Raw genomic sequence first — 26,991 nt, 5'->3', positions numbered from 1 at the left:
AAATATGGTGACTGGAGACATGTTGGTTTGTGTGAAATTTCCTGAAATTTGGGCTATAGACAACTTTTTACAACATGAGCATCCAAAGGTTACAAGCGTCAGAGCCCTGTACAAGATTTGAGTACTTTCACTCCTCTTTGTGCCAAACAGCAGTACAACCCCATAAGATAAAGCAATGCCTGCAGGCAGACACTTTTGTATGGGGAAACAAAGAAGCATGTTTCCGCCTGGTTTCGGACCAGGGACCTTTCGCGTGTTAGGCGAACGTGATAACCACTACACTACGGAAACGGAGCGTGCACGCCTTCTCGTCATTAGAGGGGCAATTCGATGCCTTCTTAAATTTGAGGACTTTTATGACAGATCATGTAGGACTAGTGAGAAGCGGGGAACTCCCATTTGTGTCATTTTTCAAGCATTCCCCCATTTATGGTTATATTGACAATCCAAATTGTGATCTCGAGATAGCATCTCTTCAAATGGGAGCTGATCTTCTTGTTGACAAGCTCTTTGATGTTCTTTGTCAGGCTAGCACACAACCTACAGAAGACAAACACACGAGACTTATTTGTTAATAGGGACGCAAGTAAAGCAGAGAAAACGCTGGACAAGCAGAGTTCTCTTGGACAAGCTTCTCTTCTCATGGGAGCTCTTGCCTAGAAGACATTTTTGACTTATGAGTGCACAGGTGGAATTGATGTTTTTTCAAACCCATTATAGGACTAGATTGTTAGATCGACTAGGATGTGGTGGAGAAATTCCACAGGGTGTTTTTGAATGATGGACTCTGTGCAAAAAAAATGCACGTAGCGTGCGATTAACGGGTGTGTGGTCATTCCAGGTAAAAGGAAGAACAGAGAAGGAGACTGCTCACTCCCCGTCGGGGAATCGAACCCCGGTCTTCCGCGTGACAGGCGGAGATACTGTCCACTATACTAACGAGGACCTGCAAGCCTCTGTCGGCGTCATGTCAAGGTGGGATTCGCAGCAGGTATGACACGCAAACTCTCGTCGGCCATGTAAAAAACCCCATCACTTTACCAGGAACTACAGTTTTATGGGTGTTTGACAGAGAACTTTTTTCTGCTTTCAGCAGGGTTCCATGGTGTAACGGTTAGCACTCTGGACTTTGAATCCAGTGATCTGAGTTCAAGTCTCAGTGGAGCCTCATTTGGCTTTCTAGCCCTTTGCTCCGCATTAGCACAAGCTAGCATGAGAGTTTAATGACTTAAAGAACAAGTTAGTGGCCCAGTCAATTCCACTCCTCTTCTGTTGGCTGATCCCATCTGCGCGTGGTCTTCATGCCGCACCAAACCTCGCTCATCCTCTTGTACTGCACTTTCCACTTCAGCGTCCTGCTGTATCTTTCATTGGCCACCGTGACTCAAGGCAACAATTCCCCTTGTACTCTTCTCACTTCTAACTCTGTTGCCACCACTGAAGGCTCTGAGCTTCTGGTTGACAAGCTTTTTGATGTCCTTTGCTTGGCTAGCACACAACCTATAGAAGACAAAACTAGGAGTATTATTTCTCAATAGGGACGCAAGTAAAACAGAGAAAATGCTGGACAAGCAGAGTTGTCTAAACAGTGAACATCAATTCCCTTGTGACCAAAGAAGCAAAACACCCATGTTTCCGCCCGGTTTCGGACCGGGGACCTTTCGCGTGTGAGGCGAATGTGATAACCACTACACTACGGAAACGGTGAGTGATGGCTTGCTTGGCTTTGGAATGTCTCTCAATCAGTAATCTGGCCAATCTGATGGCAGGTTACTATCATGCCCTTGAACAGAAGGAACCATGGAGAAGAGACAGACGCTCGCTAGCAAGGAATCTGAACTATAGTCTCGATGTTAGGCTCACTTAAAAACTTTTGACATTTAGGAGTTCTCTGAAGCAAGCGCAGCTCGACATATGCTGCCCTAAGAAGCCCAGAACTGTTATCTAAAGAGGCCATGCGGTTGATCACGTTGTGCATTGGCTGAAAATAGGCCCAAGTCCTGGGCAGGCCAGCTAGAGACACTCATTTCCAAGAGCTTAGTCTGTGCCTGCATCTTCAGTAAATATGGTGACTGGAGACATGTTGGTTTGTGTGAAATTTCCTGAAATTTGGGCTATAGACAACTTTTTACAACATGAGCATCAAAGGTTACAAGCGTCAGAGCCCTGTACAAGATTTGAGTACTTTCACTCCTCTTTTTGCCAAACAGCAGTACAACCCCATAAGATAAAGCAATGCCTGCAGGCAGACACTTTTGTATGGGGAAACAAAGAAGCATGTTTCCGCCTGGTTTCGGACCAGGGACCTTTCGCGTGTTAGGCGAACGTGATAACCACTACACTACGGAAACGGAGCGTGCACGCCTTCTCGTCATTAGAGGGGCAATTCGATGCCTTCTTAAATTTGAGGACTTTTATGACAGATCATGTAGGACTAGTGAGAAGCGGGGAACTCCCATTTGTGTCATTTTTCAAGCATTCCCCCATTTATGGTTATATTGACAATCCAAATTGTGATCTCGAGATAGCATCTCTTCAAATGGGAGCTGATCTTCTTGTTGACAAGCTCTTTGATGTTCTTTGTCAGGCTAGCACACAACCTACAGAAGACAAACACACGAGACTTATTTGTTAATAGGGACGCAAGTAAAGCAGAGAAAACGCTGGACAAGCAGAGTTCTCTTGGACAAGCTTCTCTTCTCATGGGAGCTCTTGCCTAGAAGACATTTTTGACTTATGAGTGCACAGGTGGAATTGATGTTTTTTCAAACCCATTATAGGACTAGATTGTTAGATCGACTAGGATGTGGTGGAGAAATTCCACAGGGTGTTTTTGAATGATGGACTCTGTGCAAAAAAAATGCACGTAGCGTGCGATTAACGGGTGTGTGGTCATTCCAGGTAAAAGGAAGAACAGAGAAGGAGACTGCTCACTCCCCGTCGGGGAATCGAACCCCGGTCTTCCGCGTGACAGGCGGAGATACTGTCCACTATACTAACGAGGACCTGCAAGCCTCTGTCGGCGTCATGTCAAGGTGGGATTCGCAGCAGGTATGACACGCAAACTCTCGTCGGCCATGTAAAAAACCCCATCACTTTACCAGGAACTACAGTTTTATGGGTGTTTGACAGAGAACTTTTTTCTGCTTTCAGCAGGGTTCCATGGTGTAACGGTTAGCACTCTGGACTTTGAATCCAGTGATCTGAGTTCAAGTCTCAGTGGAGCCTCATTTGGCTTTCTAGCCCTTTGCTCCGCATTAGCACAAGCTAGCATGAGAGTTTAATGACTTAAAGAACAAGTTAGTGGCCCAGTCAATTCCACTCCTCTTCTGTTGGCTGATCCCATCTGCGCGTGGTCTTCATGCCGCACCAAACCTCGCTCATCCTCTTGTACTGCACTTTCCACTTCAGCGTCCTGCTGTATCTTTCATTGGCCACCGTGACTCAAGGCAACAATTCCCCTTGTACTCTTCTCACTTCTAACTCTGTTGCCACCACTGAAGGCTCTGAGCTTCTGGTTGACAAGCTTTTTGATGTCCTTTGCTTGGCTAGCACACAACCTATAGAAGACAAAACTAGGAGTATTATTTCTCAATAGGGACGCAAGTAAAACAGAGAAAATGCTGGACAAGCAGAGTTGTCTAAACAGTGAACATCAATTCCCTTGTGACCAAAGAAGCAAAACACCCATGTTTCCGCCCGGTTTCGGACCGGGGACCTTTCGCGTGTGAGGCGAATGTGATAACCACTACACTACGGAAACGGTGAGTGATGGCTTGCTTGGCTTTGGAATGTCTCTCAATCAGTAATCTGGCCAATCTGACAAATCTGATGGCAGGTTACTATCATGCCCTTGAACAGAAGGAACCATGGAGAAGAGACAGACGCTCGCTAGCAAGGAATCTGAACTATAGTCTCGATGTTAGGCTCACTTAAAAACTTTTGACATTTAGGAGTTCTCTGAAGCAAGCGCAGCTCGACATATGCTGCCCTAAGAAGCCCAGAACTGTTATCTAAAGAGGCCATGCGGTTGATCACGTTGTGCATTGGCTGAAAATAGGCCCAAGTCCTGGGCAGGCCAGCTAGAGACACTCATTTCCAAGAGCTTAGTCTGTGCCTGCATCTTCAGTAAATATGGTGACTGGAGACATGTTGGTTTGTGTGAAATTTCCTGAAATTTGGGCTATAGACAACTTTTTACAACATGAGCATCAAAGGTTACAAGCGTCAGAGCCCTGTACAAGATTTGAGTACTTTCACTCCTCTTTTTGCCAAACAGCAGTACAACCCCATAAGATAAAGCAATGCCTGCAGGCAGACACTTTTGTATGGGGAAACAAAGAAGCATGTTTCCGCCTGGTTTCGGACCAGGGACCTTTCGCGTGTTAGGCGAACGTGATAACCACTACACTACGGAAACGGAGCGTGCACACCTTCTCGTCATTAGAGGGGCAATTCGATGCCTTCTTAAATTTGAGGACTTTTATGACAGATCATGTAGGACTAGTGAGAAGCGGGGAACTCCCATTTGTGTCATTTTTCAAGCATTCCCCCATTTATGGTTATATTGACAATCCAAATTGTGATCTCGAGATAGCATCTCTTCAAATGGGAGCTGATCTTCTTGTTGACAAGCTCTTTGATGTTCTTTGTCAGGCTAGCACACAACCTACAGAAGACAAACACACGAGACTTATTTGTTAATAGGGACGCAAGTAAAGCAGAGAAAACGCTGGACAAGCAGAGTTCTCTTGGACAAGCTTCTCTTCTCATGGGAGCTCTTGCCTAGAAGACATTTTTGACTTATGAGTGCACAGGTGGAATTGATGTTTTTTCAAACCCATTATAGGACTAGATTGTTAGATCGACTAGGATGTGGTGGAGAAATTCCACAGGGTGTTTTTGAATGATGGACTCTGTGCAAAAAAAATGCACGTAGCGTGCGATTAACGGGTGTGTGGTCATTCCAGGTAAAAGGAAGAACAGAGAAGGAGACTGCTCACTCCCCGTCGGGGAATCGAACCCCGGTCTTCCGCGTGACAGGCGGAGATACTGTCCACTATACTAACGAGGACCTGCAAGCCTCTGTCGGCGTCATGTCAAGGTGGGATTCGCAGCAGGTATGACACGCAAACTCTCGTCGGCCATGTAAAAAACCCCATCACTTTACCAGGAACTACAGTTTTATGGGTGTTTGACAGAGAACTTTTTTCTGCTTTCAGCAGGGTTCCATGGTGTAACGGTTAGCACTCTGGACTTTGAATCCAGTGATCTGAGTTCAAGTCTCAGTGGAGCCTCATTTGGCTTTCTAGCCCTTTGCTCCGCATTAGCACAAGCTAGCATGAGAGTTTAATGACTTAAAGAACAAGTTAGTGGCCCAGTCAATTCCACTCCTCTTCTGTTGGCTGATCCCATCTGCGCGTGGTCTTCATGCCGCACCAAACCTCGCTCATCCTCTTGTACTGCACTTTCCACTTCAGCGTCCTGCTGTATCTTTCATTGGCCACCGTGACTCAAGGCAACAATTCCCCTTGTACTCTTCTCACTTCTAACTCTGTTGCCACCACTGAAGGCTCTGAGCTTCTGGTTGACAAGCTTTTTGATGTCCTTTGCTTGGCTAGCACACAACCTATAGAAGACAAAACTAGGAGTATTATTTCTCAATAGGGACGCAAGTAAAACAGAGAAAATGCTGGACAAGCAGAGTTGTCTAAACAGTGAACATCAATTCCCTTGTGACCAAAGAAGCAAAACACCCATGTTTCCGCCCGGTTTCGGACCGGGGACCTTTCGCGTGTGAGGCGAATGTGATAACCACTACACTACGGAAACGGTGAGTGATGGCTTGCTTGGCTTTGGAATGTCTCTCAATCAGTAATCTGGCCAATCTGACAAATCTGATGGCAGGTTACTATCATGCCCTTGAACAGAAGGAACCATGGAGAAGAGACAGACGCTCGCTAGCAAGGAATCTGAACTATAGTCTCGATGTTAGGCTCACTTAAAAACTTTTGACATTTAGGAGTTCTCTGAAGCAAGCGCAGCTCGACATATGCTGCCCTAAGAAGCCCAGAACTGTTATCTAAAGAGGCCATGCGGTTGATCACGTTGTGCATTGGCTGAAAATAGGCCCAAGTCCTGGGCAGGCCAGCTAGAGACACTCATTTCCAAGAGCTTAGTCTGTGCCTGCATCTTCAGTAAATATGGTGACTGGAGACATGTTGGTTTGTGTGAAATTTCCTGAAATTTGGGCTATAGACAACTTTTTACAACATGAGCATCCAAAGGTTACAAGCGTCAGAGCCCTGTACAAGATTTGAGTACTTTCACTCCTCTTTGTGCCAAACAGCAGTACAACCCCATAAGATAAAGCAATGCCTGCAGGCAGACACTTTTGTATCGGGAAACAAAGAAGCATGTTTCCGCCTGGTTTCGGACCAGGGACCTTTCGCGTGTTAGGCGAACGTGATAACCACTACACTACGGAAACGGAGCGTGCACGCCTTCTCGTCATTAGAGGGGCAATTCGATGCCTTCTTAAATTTGAGGACTTTTATGACAGATCATGTAGGACTAGTGAGAAGCGGGGAACTCCCATTTGTGTCATTTTTCAAGCATTCCCCCATTTATGGTTATATTGACAATCCAAATTGTGATCTCGAGATAGCATCTCTTCAAATGGGAGCTGATCTTCTTGTTGACAAGCTCTTTGATGTTCTTTGTCAGGCTAGCACACAACCTACAGAAGACAAACACACGAGACTTATTTGTTAATAGGGACGCAAGTAAAGCAGAGAAAACGCTGGACAAGCAGAGTTCTCTTGGACAAGCTTCTCTTCTCATGGGAGCTCTTGCCTAGAAGACATTTTTGACTTATGAGTGCACAGGTGGAATTGATGTTTTTTCAAACCCATTATAGGACTAGATTGTTAGATCGACTAGGATGTGGTGGAGAAATTCCACAGGGTGTTTTTGAATGATGGACTCTGTGCAAAAAAAATGCACGTAGCGTGCGATTAACGGGTGTGTGGTCATTCCAGGTAAAAGGAAGAACAGAGAAGGAGACTGCTCACTCCCCGTCGGGGAATCGAACCCCGGTCTTCCGCGTGACAGGCAGAGATACTGTCCACTATACTAACGAGGACCTGCAAGCCTCTGTCGGCGTCATGTCAAGGTGGGATTCGCAGCAGGTATGACACGCAAACTCTCGTCGGCCATGTAAAAAACCCCATCACTTTACCAGGAACTACAGTTTTATGGGTGTTTGACAGAGAACTTTTTTCTGCTTTCAGCAGGGTTCCATGGTGTAACGGTTAGCACTCTGGACTTTGAATCCAGTGATCTGAGTTCAAGTCTCAGTGGAGCCTCATTTGGCTTTCTAGCCCTTTGCTCCGCATTAGCACAAGCTAGCATGAGAGTTTAATGACTTAAAGAACAAGTTAGTGGCCCAGTCAATTCCACTCCTCTTCTGTTGGCTGATCCCATCTGCGCGTGGTCTTCATGCCGCACCAAACCTCGCTCATCCTCTTGTACTGCACTTTCCACTTCAGCGTCCTGCTGTATCTTTCATTGGCCACCGTGACTCAAGGCAACAATTCCCCTTGTACTCTTCTCACTTCTAACTCTGTTGCCACCACTGAAGGCTCTGAGCTTCTGGTTGACAAGCTTTTTGATGTCCTTTGCTTGGCTAGCACACAACCTATAGAAGACAAAACTAGGAGTATTATTTCTCAATAGGGACGCAAGTAAAACAGAGAAAATGCTGGACAAGCAGAGTTGTCTAAACAGTGAACATCAATTCCCTTGTGACCAAAGAAGCAAAACACCCATGTTTCCGCCCGGTTTCGGACCGGGGACCTTTCGCGTGTGAGGCGAATGTGATAACCACTACACTACGGAAACGGTGAGTGATGGCTTGCTTGGCTTTGGAATGTCTCTCAATCAGTAATCTGGCCAATCTGATGGCAGGTTACTATCATGCCCTTGAACAGAAGGAACCATGGAGAAGAGACAGACGCTCGCTAGCAAGGAATCTGAACTATAGTCTCGATGTTAGGCTCACTTAAAAACTTTTGACATTTAGGAGTTCTCTGAAGCAAGCGCAGCTCGACATATGCTGCCCTAAGAAGCCCAGAACTGTTATCTAAAGAGGCCATGCGGTTGATCACGTTGTGCATTGGCTGAAAATAGGCCCAAGTCCTGGGCAGGCCAGCTAGAGACACTCATTTCCAAGAGCTTAGTCTGTGCCTGCATCTTCAGTAAATATGGTGACTGGAGACATGTTGGTTTGTGTGAAATTTCCTGAAATTTGGGCTATAGACAACTTTTTACAACATGAGCATCCAAAGGTTACAAGCGTCAGAGCCCTGTACAAGATTTGAGTACTTTCACTCCTCTTTGTGCCAAACAGCAGTACAACCCCATAAGATAAAGCAATGCCTGCAGGCAGACACTTTTGTATGGGGAAACAAAGAAGCATGTTTCCGCCTGGTTTCGGACCAGGGACCTTTCGCGTGTTAGGCGAACGTGATAACCACTACACTACGGAAACGGAGCGTGCACGCCTTCTCGTCATTAGAGGGGCAATTCGATGCCTTCTTAAATTTGAGGACTTTTATGACAGATCATGTAGGACTAGTGAGAAGCGGGGAACTCCCATTTGTGTCATTTTTCAAGCATTCCCCCATTTATGGTTATATTGACAATCCAAATTGTGATCTCGAGATAGCATCTCTTCAAATGGGAGCTGATCTTCTTGTTGACAAGCTCTTTGATGTTCTTTGTCAGGCTAGCACACAACCTACAGAAGACAAACACACGAGACTTATTTGTTAATAGGGACGCAAGTAAAGCAGAGAAAACGCTGGACAAGCAGAGTTCTCTTGGACAAGCTTCTCTTCTCATGGGAGCTCTTGCCTAGAAGACATTTTTGACTTATGAGTGCACAGGTGGAATTGATGTTTTTTCAAACCCATTATAGGACTAGATTGTTAGATCGACTAGGATGTGGTGGAGAAATTCCACAGGGTGTTTTTGAATGATGGACTCTGTGCAAAAAAAATGCACGTAGCGTGCGATTAACGGGTGTGTGGTCATTCCAGGTAAAAGGAAGAACAGAGAAGGAGACTGCTCACTCCCCGTCGGGGAATCGAACCCCGGTCTTCCGCGTGACAGGCGGAGATACTGTCCACTATACTAACGAGGACCTGCAAGCCTCTGTCGGCGTCATGTCAAGGTGGGATTCGCAGCAGGTATGACACGCAAACTCTCGTCGGCCATGTAAAAAACCCCATCACTTTACCAGGAACTACAGTTTTATGGGTGTTTGACAGAGAACTTTTTTCTGCTTTCAGCAGGGTTCCATGGTGTAACGGTTAGCACTCTGGACTTTGAATCCAGTGATCTGAGTTCAAGTCTCAGTGGAGCCTCATTTGGCTTTCTAGCCCTTTGCTCCGCATTAGCACAAGCTAGCATGAGAGTTTAATGACTTAAAGAACAAGTTAGTGGCCCAGTCAATTCCACTCCTCTTCTGTTGGCTGATCCCATCTGCGCGTGGTCTTCATGCCGCACCAAACCTCGCTCATCCTCTTGTACTGCACTTTCCACTTCAGCGTCCTGCTGTATCTTTCATTGGCCACCGTGACTCAAGGCAACAATTCCCCTTGTACTCTTCTCACTTCTAACTCTGTTGCCACCACTGAAGGCTCTGAGCTTCTGGTTGACAAGCTTTTTGATGTCCTTTGCTTGGCTAGCACACAACCTATAGAAGACAAAACTAGGAGTATTATTTCTCAATAGGGACGCAAGTAAAACAGAGAAAATGCTGGACAAGCAGAGTTGTCTAAACAGTGAACATCAATTCCCTTGTGACCAAAGAAGCAAAACACCCATGTTTCCGCCCGGTTTCGGACCGGGGACCTTTCGCGTGTGAGGCGAATGTGATAACCACTACACTACGGAAACGGTGAGTGATGGCTTGCTTGGCTTTGGAATGTCTCTCAATCAGTAATCTGGCCAATCTGACAAATCTGATGGCAGGTTACTATCATGCCCTTGAACAGAAGGAACCATGGAGAAGAGACAGACGCTCGCTAGCAAGGAATCTGAACTATAGTCTCGATGTTAGGCTCACTTAAAAACTTTTGACATTTAGGAGTTCTCTGAAGCAAGCGCAGCTCGACATATGCTGCCCTAAGAAGCCCAGAACTGTTATCTAAAGAGGCCATGCGGTTGATCACGTTGTGCATTGGCTGAAAATAGGCCCAAGTCCTGGGCAGGCCAGCTAGAGACACTCATTTCCAAGAGCTTAGTCTGTGCCTGCATCTTCAGTAAATATGGTGACTGGAGACATGTTGGTTTGTGTGAAATTTCCTGAAATTTGGGCTATAGACAACTTTTTACAACATGAGCATCCAAAGGTTACAAGCGTCAGAGCCCTGTACAAGATTTGAGTACTTTCACTCCTCTTTGTGCCAAACAGCAGTACAACCCCATAAGATAAAGCAATGCCTGCAGGCAGACACTTTTGTATCGGGAAACAAAGAAGCATGTTTCCGCCTGGTTTCGGACCAGGGACCTTTCGCGTGTTAGGCGAACGTGATAACCACTACACTACGGAAACGGAGCGTGCACGCCTTCTCGTCATTAGAGGGGCAATTCGATGCCTTCTTAAATTTGAGGACTTTTATGACAGATCATGTAGGACTAGTGAGAAGCGGGGAACTCCCATTTGTGTCATTTTTCAAGCATTCCCCCATTTATGGTTATATTGACAATCCAAATTGTGATCTCGAGATAGCATCTCTTCAAATGGGAGCTGATCTTCTTGTTGACAAGCTCTTTGATGTTCTTTGTCAGGCTAGCACACAACCTACAGAAGACAAACACACGAGACTTATTTGTTAATAGGGACGCAAGTAAAGCAGAGAAAACGCTGGACAAGCAGAGTTCTCTTGGACAAGCTTCTCTTCTCATGGGAGCTCTTGCCTAGAAGACATTTTTGACTTATGAGTGCACAGGTGGAATTGATGTTTTTTCAAACCCATTATAGGACTAGATTGTTAGATCGACTAGGATGTGGTGGAGAAATTCCACAGGGTGTTTTTGAATGATGGACTCTGTGCAAAAAAAATGCACGTAGCGTGCGATTAACGGGTGTGTGGTCATTCCAGGTAAAAGGAAGAACAGAGAAGGAGACTGCTCACTCCCCGTCGGGGAATCGAACCCCGGTCTTCCGCGTGACAGGCGGAGATACTGTCCACTATACTAACGAGGACCTGCAAGCCTCTGTCGGCGTCATGTCAAGGTGGGATTCGCAGCAGGTATGACACGCAAACTCTCGTCGGCCATGTAAAAAACCCCATCACTTTACCAGGAACTACAGTTTTATGGGTGTTTGACAGAGAACTTTTTTCTGCTTTCAGCAGGGTTCCATGGTGTAACGGTTAGCACTCTGGACTTTGAATCCAGTGATCTGAGTTCAAGTCTCAGTGGAGCCTCATTTGGCTTTCTAGCCCTTTGCTCCGCATTAGCACAAGCTAGCATGAGAGTTTAATGACTTAAAGAACAAGTTAGTGGCCCAGTCAATTCCACTCCTCTTCTGTTGGCTGATCCCATCTGCGCGTGGTCTTCATGCCGCACCAAACCTCGCTCATGCTCTTGTACTGCACTTTCCACTTCAGCGTCCTGCTGTATCTTTCATTGGCCACCGTGACTCAAGGCAACAATTCCCCTTGTACTCTTCTCACTTCTAACTCTGTTGCCACCACTGAAGGCTCTGAGCTTCTGGTTGACAAGCTTTTTGATGTCCTTTGCTTGGCTAGCACACAACCTATAGAAGACAAAACTAGGAGTATTATTTCTCAATAGGGACGCAAGTAAAACAGAGAAAATGCTGGACAAGCAGAGTTGTCTAAACAGTGAACATCAATTCCCTTGTGACCAAAGAAGCAAAACACCCATGTTTCCGCCCGGTTTCGGACCGGGGACCTTTCGCGTGTGAGGCGAATGTGATAACCACTACACTACGGAAACGGTGAGTGATGGCTTGCTTGGCTTTGGAATGTCTCTCAATCAGTAATCTGGCCAATCTGATGGCAGGTTACTATCATGCCCTTGAACAGAAGGAACCATGGAGAAGAGACAGACGCTCGCTAGCAAGGAATCTGAACTATAGTCTCGATGTTAGGCTCACTTAAAAACTTTTGACATTTAGGAGTTCTCTGAAGCAAGCGCAGCTCGACATATGCTGCCCTAAGAAGCCCAGAACTGTTATCTAAAGAGGCCATGCGGTTGATCACGTTGTGCATTGGCTGAAAATAGGCCCAAGTCCTGGGCAGGCCAGCTAGAGACACTCATTTCCAAGAGCTTAGTCTGTGCCTGCATCTTCAGTAAATATGGTGACTGGAGACATGTTGGTTTGTGTGAAATTTCCTGAAATTTGGGCTATAGACAACTTTTTACAACATGAGCATCCAAAGGTTACAAGCGTCAGAGCCCTGTACAAGATTTGAGTACTTTCACTCCTCTTTGTGCCAAACAGCAGTACAACCCCATAAGATAAAGCAATGCCTGCAGGCAGACACTTTTGTATGGGGAAACAAAGAAGCATGTTTCCGCCTGGTTTCGGACCAGGGACCTTTCGCGTGTTAGGCGAACGTGATAACCACTACACTACGGAAACGGAGCGTGCACGCCTTCTCGTCATTAGAGGGGCAATTCGATGCCTTCTTAAATTTGAGGACTTTTATGACAGATCATGTAGGACTAGTGAGAAGCGGGGAACTCCCATTTGTGTCATTTTTCAAGCATTCCCCCATTTATGGTTATATTGACAATCCAAATTGTGATCTCGAGATAGCATCTCTTCAAATGGGAGCTGATCTTCTTGTTGACAAGCTCTTTGATGTTCTTTGTCAGGCTAGCACACAACCTACAGAAGACAAACACACGAGACTTATTTGTTAATAGGGACGCAAGTAAAGCAGAGAAAACGCTGGACAAGCAGAGTTCTCTTGGACAAGCTTCTCTTCTCATGGGAGCTCTTGCCTAGAAGACATTTTTGACTTATGAGTGCACAGGTGGAATTGATGTTTTTTCAAACCCATTATAGGACTAGATTGTTAGATCGACTAGGATGTGGTGGAGAAATTCCACAGGGTGTTTTTGAATGATGGACTCTGTGCAAAAAAAATGCACGTAGCGTGCGATTAACGGGTGTGTGGTCATTCCAGGTAAAAGGAAGAACAGAGAAGGAGACTGCTCACTCCCCGTCGGGGAATCGAACCCCGGTCTTCCGCGTGACAGGCGGAGATACTGTCCACTATACTAACGAGGACCTGCAAGCCTCTGTCGGCGTCATGTCAAGGTGGGATTCGCAGCAGGTATGACACGCAAACTCTCGTCGGCCATGTAAAAAACCCCATCACTTTACCAGGAACTACAGTTTTATGGGTGTTTGACAGAGAACTTTTTTCTGCTTTCAGCAGGGTTCCATGGTGTAACGGTTAGCACTCTGGACTTTGAATCCAGTCATCTGAGTTCAAGTCTCAGTGGAGCCTCATTTGGCTTTCTAGCCCTTTGCTCCGCATTAGCACAAGCTAGCATGAGAGTTTAATGACTTAAAGAACAAGTTAGTGGCCCAGTCAATTCCACTCCTCTTCTGTTGGCTGATCCCATCTGCGCGTGGTCTTCATGCCGCACCAAACCTCGCTCATGCTCTTGTACTGCACTTTCCACTTCAGCGTCCTGCTGTATCTTTCATTGGCCACCGTGACTCAAGGCAACAATTCCCCTTGTACTCTTCTCACTTCTAACTCTGTTGCCACCACTGAAGGCTCTGAGCTTCTGGTTGACAAGCTTTTTGATGTCCTTTGCTTGGCTAGCACACAACCTATAGAAGACAAAACTAGGAGTATTATTTCTCAATAGGGACGCAAGTAAAACAGAGAAAATGCTGGACAAGCAGAGTTGTCTAAACAGTGAACATCAATTCCCTTGTGACCAAAGAAGCAAAACACCCATGTTTCCGCCCGGTTTCGGACCGGGGACCTTTCGCGTGTGAGGCGAATGTGATAACCACTACACTACGGAAACGGTGAGTGATGGCTTGCTTGGCTTTGGAATGTCTCTCAATCAGTAATCTGGCCAATCTGATGGCAGGTTACTATCATGCCCTTGAACAGAAGGAACCATGGAGAAGAGACAGACGCTCGCTAGCAAGGAATCTGAACTATAGTCTCGATGTTAGGCTCACTTAAAAACTTTTGACATTTAGGAGTTCTCTGAAGCAAGCGCAGCTCGACATATGCTGCCCTAAGAAGCCCAGAACTGTTATCTAAAGAGGCCATGCGGTTGATCACGTTGTGCATTGGCTGAAAATAGGCCCAAGTCCTGGGCAGGCCAGCTAGAGACACTCATTTCCAAGAGCTTAGTCTGTGCCTGCATCTTCAGTAAATATGGTGACTGGAGACATGTTGGTTTGTGTGAAATTTCCTGAAATTTGGGCTATAGACAACTTTTTACAACATGAGCATCCAAAGGTTACAAGCGTCAGAGCCCTGTACAAGATTTGAGTACTTTCACTCCTCTTTGTGCCAAACAGCAGTACAACCCCATAAGATAAAGCAATGCCTGCAGGCAGACACTTTTGTATGGGGAAACAAAGAAGCATGTTTCCGCCTGGTTTCGGACCAGGGACCTTTCGCGTGTTAGGCGAACGTGATAACCACTACACTACGGAAACGGAGCGTGCACGCCTTCTCGTCATTAGAGGGGCAATTCGATGCCTTCTTAAATTTGAGGACTTTTATGACAGATCATGTAGGACTAGTGAGAAGCGGGGAACTCCCATTTGTGTCATTTTTCAAGCATTCCCCCATTTATGGTTATATTGACAATCCAAATTGTGATCTCGAGATAGCATCTCTTCAAATGGGAGCTGATCTTCTTGTTGACAAGCTCTTTGATGTTCTTTGTCAGGCTAGCACACAACCTACAGAAGACAAACACACGAGACTTATTTGTTAATAGGGACGCAAGTAAAGCAGAGAAAACGCTGGACAAGCAGAGTTCTCTTGGACAAGCTTCTCTTCTCATGGGAGCTCTTGCCTAGAAGACATTTTTGACTTATGAGTGCACAGGTGGAATTGATGTTTTTTCAAACCCATTATAGGACTAGATTGTTAGATCGACTAGGATGTGGTGGAGAAATTCCACAGGGTGTTTTTGAATGATGGACTCTGTGCAAAAAAAATGCACGTAGCGTGCGATTAACGGGTGTGTGGTCATTCCAGGTAAAAGGAAGAACAGAGAAGGAGACTGCTCACTCCCCGTCGGGGAATCGAACCCCGGTCTTCCGCGTGACAGGCGGAGATACTGTCCACTATACTAACGAGGACCTGCAAGCCTCTGTCGGCGTCATGTCAAGGTGGGATTCGCAGCAGGTATGACACGCAAACTCTCGTCGGCCATGTAAAAAACCCCATCACTTTACCAGGAACTACAGTTTTATGGGTGTTTGACAGAGAACTTTTTTCTGCTTTCAGCAGGGTTCCATGGTGTAACGGTTAGCACTCTGGACTTTGAATCCAGTCATCTGAGTTCAAGTCTCAGTGGAGCCTCATTTGGCTTTCTAGCCCTTTGCTCCGCATTAGCACAAGCTAGCATGAGAGTTTAATGACTTAAAGAACAAGTTAGTGGCCCAGTCAATTCCACTCCTCTTCTGTTGGCTGATCCCATCTGCGCGTGGTCTTCATGCCGCACCAAACCTCGCTCATGCTCTTGTACTGCACTTTCCACTTCAGCGTCCTGCTGTATCTTTCATTGGCCACCGTGACTCAAGGCAACAATTCCCCTTGTACTCTTCTCACTTCTAACTCTGTTGCCACCACTGAAGGCTCTGAGCTTCTGGTTGACAAGCTTTTTGATGTCCTTTGCTTGGCTAGCACACAACCTATAGAAGACAAAACTAGGAGTATTATTTCTCAATAGGGACGCAAGTAAAACAGAGAAAATGCTGGACAAGCAGAGTTGTCTAAACAGTGAACATCAATTCCCTTGTGACCAAAGAAGCAAAACACCCATGTTTCCGCCCGGTTTCGGACCGGGGACCTTTCGCGTGTGAGGCGAATGTGATAACCACTACACTACGGAAACGGTGAGTGATGGCTTGCTTGGCTTTGGAATGTCTCTCAATCAGTAATCTGGCCAATCTGATGGCAGGTTACTATCATGCCCTTGAACAGAAGGAACCATGGAGAAGAGACAGACGCTCGCTAGCAAGGAATCTGAACTATAGTCTCGATGTTAGGCTCACTTAAAAACTTTTGACATTTAGGAGTTCTCTGAAGCAAGCGCAGCTCGACATATGCTGCCCTAAGAAGCCCAGAACTGTTATCTAAAGAGGCCATGCGGTTGATCACGTTGTGCATTGGCTGAAAATAGGCCCAAGTCCTGGGCAGGCCAGCTAGAGACACTCATTTCCAAGAGCTTAGTCTGTGCCTGCATCTTCAGTAAATATGGTGACTGGAGACATGTTGGTTTGTGTGAAATTTCCTGAAATTTGGGCTATAGACAACTTTTTACAACATGAGCATCCAAAGGTTACAAGCGTCAGAGCCCTGTACAAGATTTGAGTACTTTCACTCCTCTTTGTGCCAAACAGCAGTACAACCCCATAAGATAAAGCAATGCCTGCAGGCAGACACTTTTGTATGGGGAAACAAAGAAGCATGTTTCCGCCTGGTTTCGGACCAGGGACCTTTCGCGTGTTAGGCGAACGTGATAACCACTACACTACGGAAACGGAGCGTGCACGCCTTCTCGTCATTAGAGGGGCAATTCGATGCCTTCTTAAATTTGAGGACTTTTATGACAGATCATGTAGGACTAGTGAGAAGCGGGGAACTCCCATTTGTGTCATTTTTCAAGCATTCCCCCATTTATGGTTATATTGACAATCCAAATTGTGATCTCGAGATAGCATCTCTTCAAATGGGAGCTGATCTTCTTGTTGACAAGCTCTTTGATGTTCTTTGTCAGGCTAGCACACAACCTACAGAAGACAAACACACGAGACTTATTTGTTAATAGGGACGCAAGTAAAGCAGAGAAAACGCTGGACAAGCAGAGTTCTCTTGGACAAGCTTCTCTTCTCATGGGAGCTCTTGCCTAGAAGACATTTTTGACTTATGAGTGCACAGGTGGAATTGATGTTTTTTCAAACCCATTATAGGACTAGATTGTTAGATCGACTAGGATGTGGTGGAGAAATTCCACAGGGTGTTTTTGAATGATGGACTCTGTGCAAAAAAAATGCACGTAGCGTGCGATTAACGGGTGTGTGGTCATTCCAGGTAAAAGGAAGAACAGAGAAGGAGACTGCTCACTCCCCGTCGGGGAATCGAACCCCGGTCTTCCGCGTGACAGGCGGAGATACTGTCCACTATACTAACGAGGACCTGCAAGCCTCTGTCGGCGTCATGTCAAGGTGGGATTCGCAGCAGGTATGACACGCAAACTCTCGTCGGCCATGTAAAAAACCCCATCACTTTACCAGGAACTACAGTTTTATGGGTGTTTGACAGAGAACTTTTTTCTGCTTTCAGCAGGGTTCCATGGTGTAACGGTTAGCACTCTGCACTTTGAATCCAGTGATCTGAGTTCAAGTCTCAGTGGAGCCTCATTTGGCTTTCTAGCCCTTTGCTCCGCATTAGCACAAGCTAGCATGAGAGTTTAATGACTTAAAGAACAAGTTAGTGGCCCAGTCAATTCCACTCCTCTTCTGTTGGCTGATCCCATCTGCGCGTGGTCTTCATGCCGCACCAAACCTCGCTCATGCTCTTGTACTGCACTTTCCACTTCAGCGTCCTGCTGTATCTTTCATTGGCCACCGTGACTCAAGGCAACAATTCCCCTTGTACTCTTCTCACTTCTAACTCTGTTGCCACCACTGAAGGCTCTGAGCTTCTGGTTGACAAGCTTTTTGATGTCCTTTGCTTGGCTAGCACACAACCTATAGAAGACAAAACTAGGAGTATTATTTCTCAATAGGGACGCAAGTAAAACAGAGAAAATGCTGGACAAGCAGAGTTGTCTAAACAGTGAACATCAATTCCCTTGTGACCAAAGAAGCAAAACACCCATGTTTCCGCCCGGTTTCGGACCGGGGACCTTTCGCGTGTGAGGCGAATGTGATAACCACTACACTACGGAAACGGTGAGTGATGGCTTGCTTGGCTTTGGAATGTCTCTCAATCAGTAATCTGGCCAATCTGACAAATCTGATGGCAGGTTACTATCATGCCCTTGAACAGAAGGAACCATGGAGAAGAGACAGACGCTCGCTAGCAAGGAATCTGAACTATAGTCTCGATGTTAGGCTCACTTAAAAACTTTTGACATTTAGGAGTTCTCTGAAGCAAGCGCAGCTCGACATATGCTGCCCTAAGAAGCCCAGAACTGTTATCTAAAGAGGCCATGCGGTTGATCACGTTGTGCATTGGCTGAAAATAGGCCCAAGTCCTGGGCAGGCCAGCTAGAGACACTCATTTCCAAGAGCTTAGTCTGTGCCTGCATCTTCAGTAAATATGGTGACTGGAGACATGTTGGTTTGTGTGAAATTTCCTGAAATTTGGGCTATAGACAACTTTTTACAACATGAGCATCCAAAGGTTACAAGCGTCAGAGCCCTGTACAAGATTTGAGTACTTTCACTCCTCTTTGTGCCAAACAGCAGTACAACCCCATAAGATAAAGCAATGCCTGCAGGCAGACACTTTTGTATGGGGAAACAAAGAAGCATGTTTCCGCCTGGTTTCGGACCAGGGACCTTTCGCGTGTTAGGCGAACGTGATAACCACTACACTACGGAAAAGGAGCGTGCACGCCTTCTCGTCATTAGAGGGGCAATTCGATGCCTTCTTAAATTTGAGGACTTTTATGACAGATCATGTAGGACTAGTGAGAAGCGGGGAACTCCCATTTGTGTCATTTTTCAAGCATTCCCCCATTTATGGTTATATTGACAATCCAAATTGTGATCTCGAGATAGCATCTCTTCAAATGGGAGCTGATCTTCTTGTTGACAAGCTCTTTGATGTTCTTTGTCAGGCTAGCACACAACCTACAGAAGACAAACACACGAGACTTATTTGTTAATAGGGACGCAAGTAAAGCAGAGAAAACGCTGGACAAGCAGAGTTCTCTTGGACAAGCTTCTCTTCTCATGGGAGCTCTTGCCTAGAAGACATTTTTGACTTATGAGTGCACAGGTGGAATTGATGTTTTTTCAAACCCATTATAGGACTAGATTGTTAGATCGACTAGGATGTGGTGGAGAAATTCCACAGGGTGTTTTTGAATGATGGACTCTGTGCAAAAAAAATGCACGTAGCGTGCGATTAACGGGTGTGTGGTCATTCCAGGTAAAAGGAAGAACAGAGAAGGAGACTGCTCACTCCCCGTCGGGGAATCGAACCCCGGTCTTCCGCGTGACAGGCGGAGATACTGTCCACTATACTAACGAGGACCTGCAAGCCTCTGTCGGCGTCATGTCAAGGTGGGATTCGCAGCAGGTATGACACGCAAACTCTCGTCGGCCATGTAAAAAACCCCATCACTTTACCAGGAACTACAGTTTTATGGGTGTTTGACAGAGAACTTTTTTCTGCTTTCAGCAGGGTTCCATGGTGTAACGGTTAGCACTCTGCACTTTGAATCCAGTGATCTGAGTTCAAGTCTCAGTGGAGCCTCATTTGGCTTTCTAGCCCTTTGCTCCGCATTAGCACAAGCTAGCATGAGAGTTTAATGACTTAAAGAACAAGTTAGTGGCCCAGTCAATTCCACTCCTCTTCTGTTGGCTGATCCCATCTGCGCGTGGTCTTCATGCCGCACCAAACCTCGCTCATGCTCTTGTACTGCACTTTCCACTTCAGCGTCCTGCTGTATCTTTCATTGGCCACCGTGACTCAAGGCAACAATTCCCCTTGTACTCTTCTCACTTCTAACTCTGTTGCCACCACTGAAGGCTCTGAGCTTCTGGTTGACAAGCTTTTTGATGTCCTTTGCTTGGCTAGCACACAACCTATAGAAGACAAAACTAGGAGTATTATTTCTCAATAGGGACGCAAGTAAAACAGAGAAAATGCAGGACAAGCAGAGTTGTCTAAACAGTGAACATCAATTCCCTTGTGACCAAAGAAGCAAAACACCCATGTTTCCGCCCGGTTTCGGACCGGGGACCTTTCGCGTGTGAGGCGAATGTGATAACCACTACACTACGGAAACGGTGAGTGATGGCTTGCTTGGCTTTGGAATGTGTCTCAATCAGTAATCTGGCCAATCTGACAAATCTGATGGCAGGTTACTATCATGCCCTTGAACAGAAGGAACCATGGAGAAGAGACAGACGCTCGCTAGCAAGGAATCTGAACTATAGTCTCGATGTTAGGCTCACTTAAAAACTTTTGACATTTAGGAGTTCTCTGAAGCAAGCGCAGCTCGACATATGCTGCCCTAAGAAGCCCAGAACTGTTATCTAAAGAGGCCATGCGGTTGATCACGTTGTGCATTGGCTGAAAATAGGCCCAAGTCCTGGGCAGGCCAGCTAGAGACACTCATTTCCAAGAGCTTAGTCTGTGCCTGCATCTTCAGTAAATATGGTGACTGGAGACATGTTGGTTTGTGTGAAATTTCCTGAAATTTGGGCTATAGACAACTTTTTACAACATGAGCATCCAAAGGTTACAAGCGTCAGAGCCCTGTACAAGATTTGAGTACTTTCACTCCTCTTTGTGCCAAACAGCAGTACAACCCCATAAGATAAAGCAATGCCTGCAGGCAGACACTTTTGTATCGGGAAACAAAGAAGCATGTTTCCGCCTGGTTTCGGACCAGGGACCTTTCGCGTGTTAGGCGAACGTGATAACCACTACACTACGGAAACGGAGCGTGCACGCCTTCTCGTCATTAGAGGGGCAATTCGATGCCTTCTTAAATTTGAGGACTTTTATGACAGATCATGTAGGACTAGTGAGAAGCGGGGAACTCCCATTTGTGTCATTTTTCAAGCATTCCCCCATTTATGGTTATATTGACAATCCAAATTGTGATCTCGAGATAGCATCTCTTCAAATGGGAGCTGATCTTCTTGTTGACAAGCTCTTTGATGTTCTTTGTCAGGCTAGCACACAACCTACAGAAGACAAACACACGAGACTTATTTGTTAATAGGGACGCAAGTAAAGCAGAGAAAACACTGGACAAGCAGAGTTCTCTTGGACAAGCTTCTCTTCTCATGGGAGCTCTTGCCTAGAAGACATTTTTGACTTATGAGTGCACAGGTGGAATTGATGTTTTTTCAAACCCATTATAGGACTAGATTGTTAGATCGACTAGGATGTGGTGGAGAAATTCCACAGGGTGTTTTTGAATGATGGACTCTGTGCAAAAAAAATGCACGTAGCGTGCGATTAACGGGTGTGTGGTCATTCCAGGTAAAAGGAAGAACAGAGAAGGAGACTGCTCACTCCCCGTCGGGGAATCGAACCCCGGTCTTCCGCGTGACAGGCGGAGATACTGTCCACTATACTAACGAGGACCTGCAAACCTCTGTCGGCGTCATGTCAAGGTGGGATTCGCAGCAGGTATGACACGCAAACTCTCGTCGGCCATGTAAAAAACCCCATCACTTTACCAGGAACTACAGTTTTATGGGTGTTTGACAGAGAACTTTTTTCTGCTTTCAGCAGGGTTCCATGGTGTAACGGTTAGCACTCTGGACTTTGAATCCAGTGATCTGAGTTCAAGTCTCAGTGGAGCCTCATTTGGCTTTCTAGCCCTTTGCTCCGCATTAGCACAAGCTAGCATGAGAGTTTAATGACTTAAAGAACAAGTTAGTGGCCCAGTCAATTCCACTCCTCTTCTGTTGGCTGATCCCATCTGCGCGTGGTCTTCATGCCGCACCAAACCTCGCTCTTACTCTTGTACTGCACTTTCCACTTCAGCGTCCTGCTGTATCTTTCATTGGCCACCGTCACTCAAGGCAACAATTCCCCTTGTACTCTTCTCACTTCTAACTCTGTTGCCACCACTGAAGGCTCTGAGCTTCTGGTTGACAAGCTTTTTGATGTCCTTTGCTTGGCTAGCACACAACCTATAGAAGACAAAAATAGGAGTCTTATTTCTCAATAGGGACGCAAGTAAAACAGAGAAAATGCTGGACAAGCAGAGTTGTCTAAACAGTGAACATCAATTCCCCTGTGACCAAAGAAGCAAAACACCCATGTTTCCGCCCGGTTTCGGACCGGGGACCTTTCGCGTGTGAGGCGAATGTGATAACCACTACACTACGGAAACTGTGAGTGATGGCTTGCTTGGCTTTGGAATGTGTCTCAATCAGTAATCTGGCCAATCTGACAAATCTGATGGCAGGTTACTATCATGCCCTTGAACAGAAGGAACCATGGAGAAGAGACAGACGCTCGCTAGCAAGGAATCTGAACTATAGTCTCGATGTTAGGCTCACTTAAAAACTTTTGACATTTAGGAGTTCTCTGAAGCAAGCGCAGCTCGACATATGCTGCCCTAAGAAGCCCAGAACTGTTATCTAAAGAGGCCATGCGGTTGATCACGTTGTGCATTGGCTGAAAATAGGCCCAAGTCCTGGGCAGGCCAGCTAGAGACACTCATTTCCAAGAGCTTAGTCTGTGCCTGCATCTTCAGTAAATATGGTGACTGGAGACATGTTGGTTTGTGTGAAATTTCCTGAAATTTGGGCTATAGACAACTTTTTACAACATGAGCATCCAAAGGTTACAAGCGTCAGAGGCCTGTACAAGATTTGAGTACTTTCACTCCTCTTTGTGCCAAACAGCAGTACAACCCCATAAGATAAAGCAATGCCTGCAGGCAGACACTTTTGTATGGGGAAACAAAGAAGCATGTTTCCGCCTGGTTTCGGACCAGGGACCTTTCGCGTGTTAGGCGAACGTGATAACCACTACACTACGGAAACGGAGCGTGCATGCCCTCTCGTCATTAGAGGGGCAATTCGATGCCTTCTTAAATTTGAGGACTTTTATGACAGATCATGTAGGACTAGTGAGAAGCGGGGAACTCCCATTTGTGTCATTTTTCAAGCATTCCCCCATTTATGGTTATATTGACAATCCAAATTGTGATCTCGAGATAGCATCTCTTCAAATGGGAGCTGATCTTCTTGTTGACAAGCTCTTTGATGTTCTTTGTCAGGCTAGCACACAACCTACAGAAGACAAACACACGAGACTTATTTGTTAATAGGGACGCAAGTAAAGCAGAGAAAACGCTGGACAAGCAGAGTTCTCTTGGACAAGCTTCTCTTCTCATGGGAGCTCTTGCCTAGAAGACATTTTTGACTTATGAGTGCACAGGTGGAATTGATGTTTTTTCAAACCCATTATAGGACTAGATTGTTAGATCGACTAGGATGTGGTGGAGAAATTCCACAGGGTGTTTTTGAATGATGGACTCTGTGCAAAAAAAATGCACGTAGCGTGCGATTAACGGGTGTGTGGTCATTCCAGGTAAAAGGCAGAGCAGAGAAGGAGACTGCTCACTCCCCGTCGGGGAATCGAACCCCGGTCTTCCGCGTGACAGGCGGAGATACTGTCCACTATACTAACGAGGACCTGCAAGCCTCTGTCGGCGTCATGTCAAGGTGGGATTCGCAGCAGGTATGACACGCAAACTCTCGTCGGCCATGTAAAAAACCCATCACTTTACCAGGAACTACAGTTTTATGGGTGTTTGACAGAGAACTTTTTTCTGCTTTCAGCAGGGTTCCATGGTGTAACGGTTAGCACTCTGGACTTTGAATCCAGTGATCTGAGTTCAAGTCTCAGTGGAGCCTCATTTGGCTTTCTAGCCCTTTGCTCCGCATTAGCACAAGCTAGCATGAGAGTTTAATGACTTAAAGAACAAGTTAGTGGCCCAGTCAATTCCACTCCTCTTCTGTTGGCTGATCCCATCTGCGCGTGGTCTTCATGCCGCACCAAACCTCGCTCATGCTCTTGTACTGCACTTTCCACTTCAGCGTCCTGCTGTATCTTTCATTGGCCACCGTCACTCAAGGCAACAATTCCCCTTGTACTCTTCTCACTTCTAACTCTGTTGCCACCACTGAAGGCTCTGAGCTTCTGGTTGACAAGCTTTTTGATGTCCTTTGCTTGGCTAGCACACAACCTATAGAAGACAAAACTAGGAGTCTTATTTCTCAATAGGGACGCAAGTAAAACAGAGAAAATGCTGGACAAGCAGAGTTGTCTAAACAGTGAGCATCAATTCCCTTGTGACCAAAGAAGCAAAACACCCATGTTTCCGCCCGGGGACCTTTCGCGTGTGAGGCGAATGTGATAACCACTACACTACGGAAACGGTGAGTGATGGCTTGCTTGGCTTTGGAATGTGTCTCAATCAGTAATCTGGCCAATCTGACAAATCTGATGGCAGGTTACTATCATGCCCTTGAACAGAAGGAACCATGGAGAAGAGACAGACGCTCGCTAGCAAGGAATCTGAACTATAGTCTCGATGTTAGGCTCACTTAAAAACTTTTGACATTTAGGAGTTCTCTGAAGCAAGCGCAGCTCGACATATGCTGCCCTAAGAAGCCCAGAACTGTTATCTAAAGAGGCCATGCGGTTGATCACGTTGTGCATTGGCTGAAAATAGGCCCAAGTCCTGGGCAGGCCAGCTAGAGACACTCATTTCCAAGAGCTTAGTCTGTGCCTGCATCTTCAGTAAATATGGTGACTGGAGACATGTTGGTTTGTGTGAAATTTCCTGAAATTTGGGCTATAGACAACTTTTTACAACATGAGCATCCAAAGGTTACAAGCGTCAGAGGCCTGTACAAGATTTGAGTACTTTCACTCCTCTTTGTGCCAAACAGCAGTACAACCCCATAAGATAAAGCAATGCCTGCAGGCAGACACTTTTGTATGGGGAAACAAAGAAGCATGTTTCCGCCTGGTTTCGGACCAGGGACCTTTCGCGTGTTAGGCGAACGTGATAACCACTACACTACGGAAACGGAGCGTGCATGCCCTCTCGTCATTAGAGGGGCAATTCGATGCCTTCTTAAATTTGAGGACTTTTATGACAGATCATGTAGGACTAGTGAGAAGCGGGGAACTCCCATTTGTGTCATTTTTCAAGCATTCCCCCATTTATGGTTATATTGACAATCCAAATTGTGATCTCGAGATAGCATCTCTTCAAATGGGAGCTGATCTTCTTGTTGACAAGCTCTTTGATGTTCTTTGTCAGGCTAGCACACAACCTACAGAAGACAAACACACGAGACTTATTTGTTAATAGGGACGCAAGTAAAGCAGAGAAAACGCTGGACAAGCAGAGTTCTCTTGGACAAGCTTCTCTTCTCATGGGAGCTCTTGCCTAGAAGACATTTTTGACTTATGAGTGCACAGGTGGAATTGATGTTTTTTCAAACCCATTATAGGACTAGATTGTTAGATCGACTAGGATCTGGTGGAGAAATTCCACAGGGTCTTTTTGAATGATTGTCTCTGTGCAAAAAAATGCACGTAGCGTGCGATTAACGGGTGTGTGGTCATTCCAGGTAAAAGGCAGAGCAGAGAAGGAGACTGCTCACTCCCCGTCGGGGAATCGAACCCCGGTCTTCCGCGTGACAGGCGGAGATACTGTCCACTATACTAACGAGGACCTGCAAGCCTCTGTCGGCGTCATGTCAAGGTGGGATTCGCAGCAGGTATGACACGCAAACTCTCGTCGGCCATGTAAAAAACCCCATCACTTTACCAGGAACTACAGTTTTATGGGTGTTTGACAGAGAACTTTTTTCTGCTTTCAGCAGGGTTCCATGGTGAAACGGTTAGCACTCTGGACTTTGAATCCAGTGATCTGAGTTCAAGTCTCAGTGGAGCCTCATTTGGCTTTCTAGCCCTTTGCTCCGCATTAGCACAAGCTAGCATGAGAGTTTAATGACTTAAAGACAAGTTAGTGGCCCAGTCAATTCCACTCCTCTTCTGTTGGCTGATCCCATCTGCGCGTGGTCTTCATGCCGCACCAAACCTCGCTCATGCTCTTGTACTGCACTTTCCACTTCAGCGTCCTGCTGTATCTTTCATTGGCCACCGTCACTCAAGGCAACAATTCCCCTTGTACTCTTCTCACTTCTAACTCTGTTGCCACCACTGAAGGCTCTGAGCTTCTGGTTGACAAGCTTTTTGATGTCCTTTGCTTGGCTAGCACACAACCTATAGAAGACAAAACTAGGAGTCTTATTTCTCAATAGGGACGCAAGTAAAACAGAGAAAATGCTGGACAAGCAGAGTTGTCTAAACAGTGAGCATCAATTCCCTTGTGACCAAAGAAGCAAAACACCCATGTTTCCGCCCGGGGACCTTTCGCGTGTGAGGCGAATGTGATAACCACTACACTACGGAAACGGTGAGTGATGGCTTGCTTGGCTTTGGAATGTGTCTCAATCAGTAATCTGGCCAATCTGACAAATCTGATGGCAGGTTACTATCATGCTTGAACAGAAGGAACCATGGAGAAGAGACAGACGCTCGCTAGCAAGGAATATGAACTATAGTCTCGATGTTAGGCTCACTTAAAAACTTTTGACATTTAGGAGTTCTCTGAAGCAAGCGCAGCTCGACATATGCTGCCCTAAGAAGCCCAGAACTGTTATCTAAAGAGGCCATGCGGTTGATCACGTTGTGCATTGGCTGAAAATAGGCCCAAGTCCTGGGCAGGCCAGCTAGAGACACTCATTTCCAAGAGCTTAGTCTGTGCCTGCATCTTCAGTAAATATGGTGACTGGAGACATGTTGGTTTGTGTGAAATTTCCTGAAATTTGGGCTATAGACAACTTTTTACAACATGAGCATCCAAAGGTTACAAGCGTCAGAGGCCTGTACAAGATTTGAGTACTTTCACTCCTCTTTGTGCCAAACAGCAGTA

The 26,991-nt window shown here is 46.0% G+C and overlaps 50 non-coding genes across 50 annotated transcripts; 13 read left to right on the top strand and 37 right to left on the bottom strand.

The window, feature by feature from the left end:
• Positions 1-218: 218 nt before the first annotated feature.
• trnav-aac (transfer RNA valine (anticodon AAC)) lies at positions 219-291 on the bottom strand. Its single transcript has one exon. It is a non-coding gene; the product is annotated as a tRNA-Val (tRNA).
• Positions 292-873: 582 nt separating this feature from the next.
• Positions 874-945, bottom strand: trnad-guc (transfer RNA aspartic acid (anticodon GUC)). The gene has a single exon. It is a non-coding gene; the product is annotated as a tRNA-Asp (tRNA).
• Positions 946-1,096: 151 nt separating this feature from the next.
• On the top strand, positions 1,097-1,168 carry trnaq-uug (transfer RNA glutamine (anticodon UUG)). The gene has a single exon. It is a non-coding gene; the product is annotated as a tRNA-Gln (tRNA).
• A 462-nt stretch (positions 1,169-1,630) lies between these two features.
• Positions 1,631-1,703, bottom strand: trnav-cac (transfer RNA valine (anticodon CAC)). The gene has a single exon. It is a non-coding gene; the product is annotated as a tRNA-Val (tRNA).
• A 575-nt stretch (positions 1,704-2,278) lies between these two features.
• On the bottom strand, positions 2,279-2,351 carry trnav-aac (transfer RNA valine (anticodon AAC)). Its single transcript has one exon. It is a non-coding gene; the product is annotated as a tRNA-Val (tRNA).
• Positions 2,352-2,933: 582 nt separating this feature from the next.
• Positions 2,934-3,005, bottom strand: trnad-guc (transfer RNA aspartic acid (anticodon GUC)). Its single transcript has one exon. It is a non-coding gene; the product is annotated as a tRNA-Asp (tRNA).
• A 151-nt stretch (positions 3,006-3,156) lies between these two features.
• On the top strand, positions 3,157-3,228 carry trnaq-uug (transfer RNA glutamine (anticodon UUG)). The gene has a single exon. It is a non-coding gene; the product is annotated as a tRNA-Gln (tRNA).
• A 462-nt stretch (positions 3,229-3,690) lies between these two features.
• trnav-cac (transfer RNA valine (anticodon CAC)) lies at positions 3,691-3,763 on the bottom strand. The gene has a single exon. It is a non-coding gene; the product is annotated as a tRNA-Val (tRNA).
• A 584-nt stretch (positions 3,764-4,347) lies between these two features.
• Positions 4,348-4,420, bottom strand: trnav-aac (transfer RNA valine (anticodon AAC)). The gene has a single exon. It is a non-coding gene; the product is annotated as a tRNA-Val (tRNA).
• A 582-nt stretch (positions 4,421-5,002) lies between these two features.
• Positions 5,003-5,074, bottom strand: trnad-guc (transfer RNA aspartic acid (anticodon GUC)). The gene has a single exon. It is a non-coding gene; the product is annotated as a tRNA-Asp (tRNA).
• A 151-nt stretch (positions 5,075-5,225) lies between these two features.
• Positions 5,226-5,297, top strand: trnaq-uug (transfer RNA glutamine (anticodon UUG)). The gene has a single exon. It is a non-coding gene; the product is annotated as a tRNA-Gln (tRNA).
• Positions 5,298-5,759: 462 nt separating this feature from the next.
• On the bottom strand, positions 5,760-5,832 carry trnav-cac (transfer RNA valine (anticodon CAC)). The gene has a single exon. It is a non-coding gene; the product is annotated as a tRNA-Val (tRNA).
• A 585-nt stretch (positions 5,833-6,417) lies between these two features.
• trnav-aac (transfer RNA valine (anticodon AAC)) lies at positions 6,418-6,490 on the bottom strand. The gene has a single exon. It is a non-coding gene; the product is annotated as a tRNA-Val (tRNA).
• A 582-nt stretch (positions 6,491-7,072) lies between these two features.
• Positions 7,073-7,144, bottom strand: trnad-guc (transfer RNA aspartic acid (anticodon GUC)). Its single transcript has one exon. It is a non-coding gene; the product is annotated as a tRNA-Asp (tRNA).
• A 151-nt stretch (positions 7,145-7,295) lies between these two features.
• trnaq-uug (transfer RNA glutamine (anticodon UUG)) lies at positions 7,296-7,367 on the top strand. Its single transcript has one exon. It is a non-coding gene; the product is annotated as a tRNA-Gln (tRNA).
• A 462-nt stretch (positions 7,368-7,829) lies between these two features.
• trnav-cac (transfer RNA valine (anticodon CAC)) lies at positions 7,830-7,902 on the bottom strand. The gene has a single exon. It is a non-coding gene; the product is annotated as a tRNA-Val (tRNA).
• A 576-nt stretch (positions 7,903-8,478) lies between these two features.
• Positions 8,479-8,551, bottom strand: trnav-aac (transfer RNA valine (anticodon AAC)). The gene has a single exon. It is a non-coding gene; the product is annotated as a tRNA-Val (tRNA).
• A 582-nt stretch (positions 8,552-9,133) lies between these two features.
• trnad-guc (transfer RNA aspartic acid (anticodon GUC)) lies at positions 9,134-9,205 on the bottom strand. The gene has a single exon. It is a non-coding gene; the product is annotated as a tRNA-Asp (tRNA).
• Positions 9,206-9,356: 151 nt separating this feature from the next.
• trnaq-uug (transfer RNA glutamine (anticodon UUG)) lies at positions 9,357-9,428 on the top strand. Its single transcript has one exon. It is a non-coding gene; the product is annotated as a tRNA-Gln (tRNA).
• Positions 9,429-9,890: 462 nt separating this feature from the next.
• On the bottom strand, positions 9,891-9,963 carry trnav-cac (transfer RNA valine (anticodon CAC)). Its single transcript has one exon. It is a non-coding gene; the product is annotated as a tRNA-Val (tRNA).
• Positions 9,964-10,548: 585 nt separating this feature from the next.
• Positions 10,549-10,621, bottom strand: trnav-aac (transfer RNA valine (anticodon AAC)). Its single transcript has one exon. It is a non-coding gene; the product is annotated as a tRNA-Val (tRNA).
• Positions 10,622-11,203: 582 nt separating this feature from the next.
• Positions 11,204-11,275, bottom strand: trnad-guc (transfer RNA aspartic acid (anticodon GUC)). Its single transcript has one exon. It is a non-coding gene; the product is annotated as a tRNA-Asp (tRNA).
• Positions 11,276-11,426: 151 nt separating this feature from the next.
• Positions 11,427-11,498, top strand: trnaq-uug (transfer RNA glutamine (anticodon UUG)). The gene has a single exon. It is a non-coding gene; the product is annotated as a tRNA-Gln (tRNA).
• A 462-nt stretch (positions 11,499-11,960) lies between these two features.
• Positions 11,961-12,033, bottom strand: trnav-cac (transfer RNA valine (anticodon CAC)). Its single transcript has one exon. It is a non-coding gene; the product is annotated as a tRNA-Val (tRNA).
• A 576-nt stretch (positions 12,034-12,609) lies between these two features.
• Positions 12,610-12,682, bottom strand: trnav-aac (transfer RNA valine (anticodon AAC)). The gene has a single exon. It is a non-coding gene; the product is annotated as a tRNA-Val (tRNA).
• Positions 12,683-13,264: 582 nt separating this feature from the next.
• On the bottom strand, positions 13,265-13,336 carry trnad-guc (transfer RNA aspartic acid (anticodon GUC)). The gene has a single exon. It is a non-coding gene; the product is annotated as a tRNA-Asp (tRNA).
• A 151-nt stretch (positions 13,337-13,487) lies between these two features.
• trnaq-uug (transfer RNA glutamine (anticodon UUG)) lies at positions 13,488-13,559 on the top strand. The gene has a single exon. It is a non-coding gene; the product is annotated as a tRNA-Gln (tRNA).
• A 462-nt stretch (positions 13,560-14,021) lies between these two features.
• trnav-cac (transfer RNA valine (anticodon CAC)) lies at positions 14,022-14,094 on the bottom strand. The gene has a single exon. It is a non-coding gene; the product is annotated as a tRNA-Val (tRNA).
• A 576-nt stretch (positions 14,095-14,670) lies between these two features.
• On the bottom strand, positions 14,671-14,743 carry trnav-aac (transfer RNA valine (anticodon AAC)). Its single transcript has one exon. It is a non-coding gene; the product is annotated as a tRNA-Val (tRNA).
• Positions 14,744-15,325: 582 nt separating this feature from the next.
• Positions 15,326-15,397, bottom strand: trnad-guc (transfer RNA aspartic acid (anticodon GUC)). The gene has a single exon. It is a non-coding gene; the product is annotated as a tRNA-Asp (tRNA).
• A 151-nt stretch (positions 15,398-15,548) lies between these two features.
• Positions 15,549-15,620, top strand: trnaq-uug (transfer RNA glutamine (anticodon UUG)). Its single transcript has one exon. It is a non-coding gene; the product is annotated as a tRNA-Gln (tRNA).
• Positions 15,621-16,082: 462 nt separating this feature from the next.
• On the bottom strand, positions 16,083-16,155 carry trnav-cac (transfer RNA valine (anticodon CAC)). The gene has a single exon. It is a non-coding gene; the product is annotated as a tRNA-Val (tRNA).
• Positions 16,156-16,731: 576 nt separating this feature from the next.
• trnav-aac (transfer RNA valine (anticodon AAC)) lies at positions 16,732-16,804 on the bottom strand. Its single transcript has one exon. It is a non-coding gene; the product is annotated as a tRNA-Val (tRNA).
• Positions 16,805-17,386: 582 nt separating this feature from the next.
• trnad-guc (transfer RNA aspartic acid (anticodon GUC)) lies at positions 17,387-17,458 on the bottom strand. The gene has a single exon. It is a non-coding gene; the product is annotated as a tRNA-Asp (tRNA).
• A 151-nt stretch (positions 17,459-17,609) lies between these two features.
• Positions 17,610-17,681, top strand: trnaq-uug (transfer RNA glutamine (anticodon UUG)). Its single transcript has one exon. It is a non-coding gene; the product is annotated as a tRNA-Gln (tRNA).
• A 462-nt stretch (positions 17,682-18,143) lies between these two features.
• On the bottom strand, positions 18,144-18,216 carry trnav-cac (transfer RNA valine (anticodon CAC)). The gene has a single exon. It is a non-coding gene; the product is annotated as a tRNA-Val (tRNA).
• A 585-nt stretch (positions 18,217-18,801) lies between these two features.
• Positions 18,802-18,874, bottom strand: trnav-aac (transfer RNA valine (anticodon AAC)). Its single transcript has one exon. It is a non-coding gene; the product is annotated as a tRNA-Val (tRNA).
• Positions 18,875-19,456: 582 nt separating this feature from the next.
• On the bottom strand, positions 19,457-19,528 carry trnad-guc (transfer RNA aspartic acid (anticodon GUC)). The gene has a single exon. It is a non-coding gene; the product is annotated as a tRNA-Asp (tRNA).
• A 151-nt stretch (positions 19,529-19,679) lies between these two features.
• Positions 19,680-19,751, top strand: trnaq-uug (transfer RNA glutamine (anticodon UUG)). The gene has a single exon. It is a non-coding gene; the product is annotated as a tRNA-Gln (tRNA).
• Positions 19,752-20,213: 462 nt separating this feature from the next.
• trnav-cac (transfer RNA valine (anticodon CAC)) lies at positions 20,214-20,286 on the bottom strand. Its single transcript has one exon. It is a non-coding gene; the product is annotated as a tRNA-Val (tRNA).
• A 585-nt stretch (positions 20,287-20,871) lies between these two features.
• Positions 20,872-20,944, bottom strand: trnav-aac (transfer RNA valine (anticodon AAC)). The gene has a single exon. It is a non-coding gene; the product is annotated as a tRNA-Val (tRNA).
• A 582-nt stretch (positions 20,945-21,526) lies between these two features.
• trnad-guc (transfer RNA aspartic acid (anticodon GUC)) lies at positions 21,527-21,598 on the bottom strand. Its single transcript has one exon. It is a non-coding gene; the product is annotated as a tRNA-Asp (tRNA).
• A 151-nt stretch (positions 21,599-21,749) lies between these two features.
• On the top strand, positions 21,750-21,821 carry trnaq-uug (transfer RNA glutamine (anticodon UUG)). Its single transcript has one exon. It is a non-coding gene; the product is annotated as a tRNA-Gln (tRNA).
• Positions 21,822-22,283: 462 nt separating this feature from the next.
• On the bottom strand, positions 22,284-22,356 carry trnav-cac (transfer RNA valine (anticodon CAC)). Its single transcript has one exon. It is a non-coding gene; the product is annotated as a tRNA-Val (tRNA).
• Positions 22,357-22,941: 585 nt separating this feature from the next.
• On the bottom strand, positions 22,942-23,014 carry trnav-aac (transfer RNA valine (anticodon AAC)). The gene has a single exon. It is a non-coding gene; the product is annotated as a tRNA-Val (tRNA).
• A 582-nt stretch (positions 23,015-23,596) lies between these two features.
• On the bottom strand, positions 23,597-23,668 carry trnad-guc (transfer RNA aspartic acid (anticodon GUC)). Its single transcript has one exon. It is a non-coding gene; the product is annotated as a tRNA-Asp (tRNA).
• Positions 23,669-23,818: 150 nt separating this feature from the next.
• Positions 23,819-23,890, top strand: trnaq-uug (transfer RNA glutamine (anticodon UUG)). The gene has a single exon. It is a non-coding gene; the product is annotated as a tRNA-Gln (tRNA).
• Positions 23,891-24,999: 1,109 nt separating this feature from the next.
• On the bottom strand, positions 25,000-25,072 carry trnav-aac (transfer RNA valine (anticodon AAC)). Its single transcript has one exon. It is a non-coding gene; the product is annotated as a tRNA-Val (tRNA).
• Positions 25,073-25,653: 581 nt separating this feature from the next.
• On the bottom strand, positions 25,654-25,725 carry trnad-guc (transfer RNA aspartic acid (anticodon GUC)). Its single transcript has one exon. It is a non-coding gene; the product is annotated as a tRNA-Asp (tRNA).
• A 151-nt stretch (positions 25,726-25,876) lies between these two features.
• Positions 25,877-25,948, top strand: trnaq-uug (transfer RNA glutamine (anticodon UUG)). The gene has a single exon. It is a non-coding gene; the product is annotated as a tRNA-Gln (tRNA).
• The last annotated feature ends 1,043 nt before the right edge of the window (positions 25,949-26,991 follow it).

This window comes from Diplotaxodon limnothrissa, linkage group LG11 (genome assembly GCF_057381915.1).
Source record: "Diplotaxodon limnothrissa isolate DT_005_m linkage group LG11, D_limnothrissa_male_GT1.1, whole genome shotgun sequence".
In the NCBI taxonomy this organism is placed as follows: Eukaryota; Metazoa; Chordata; class Actinopteri; order Cichliformes; family Cichlidae; genus Diplotaxodon; species Diplotaxodon limnothrissa.
Note: the sequence above shows the minus strand (reverse complement) of the source record. Positions and strands in the feature narration are given on the sequence as shown.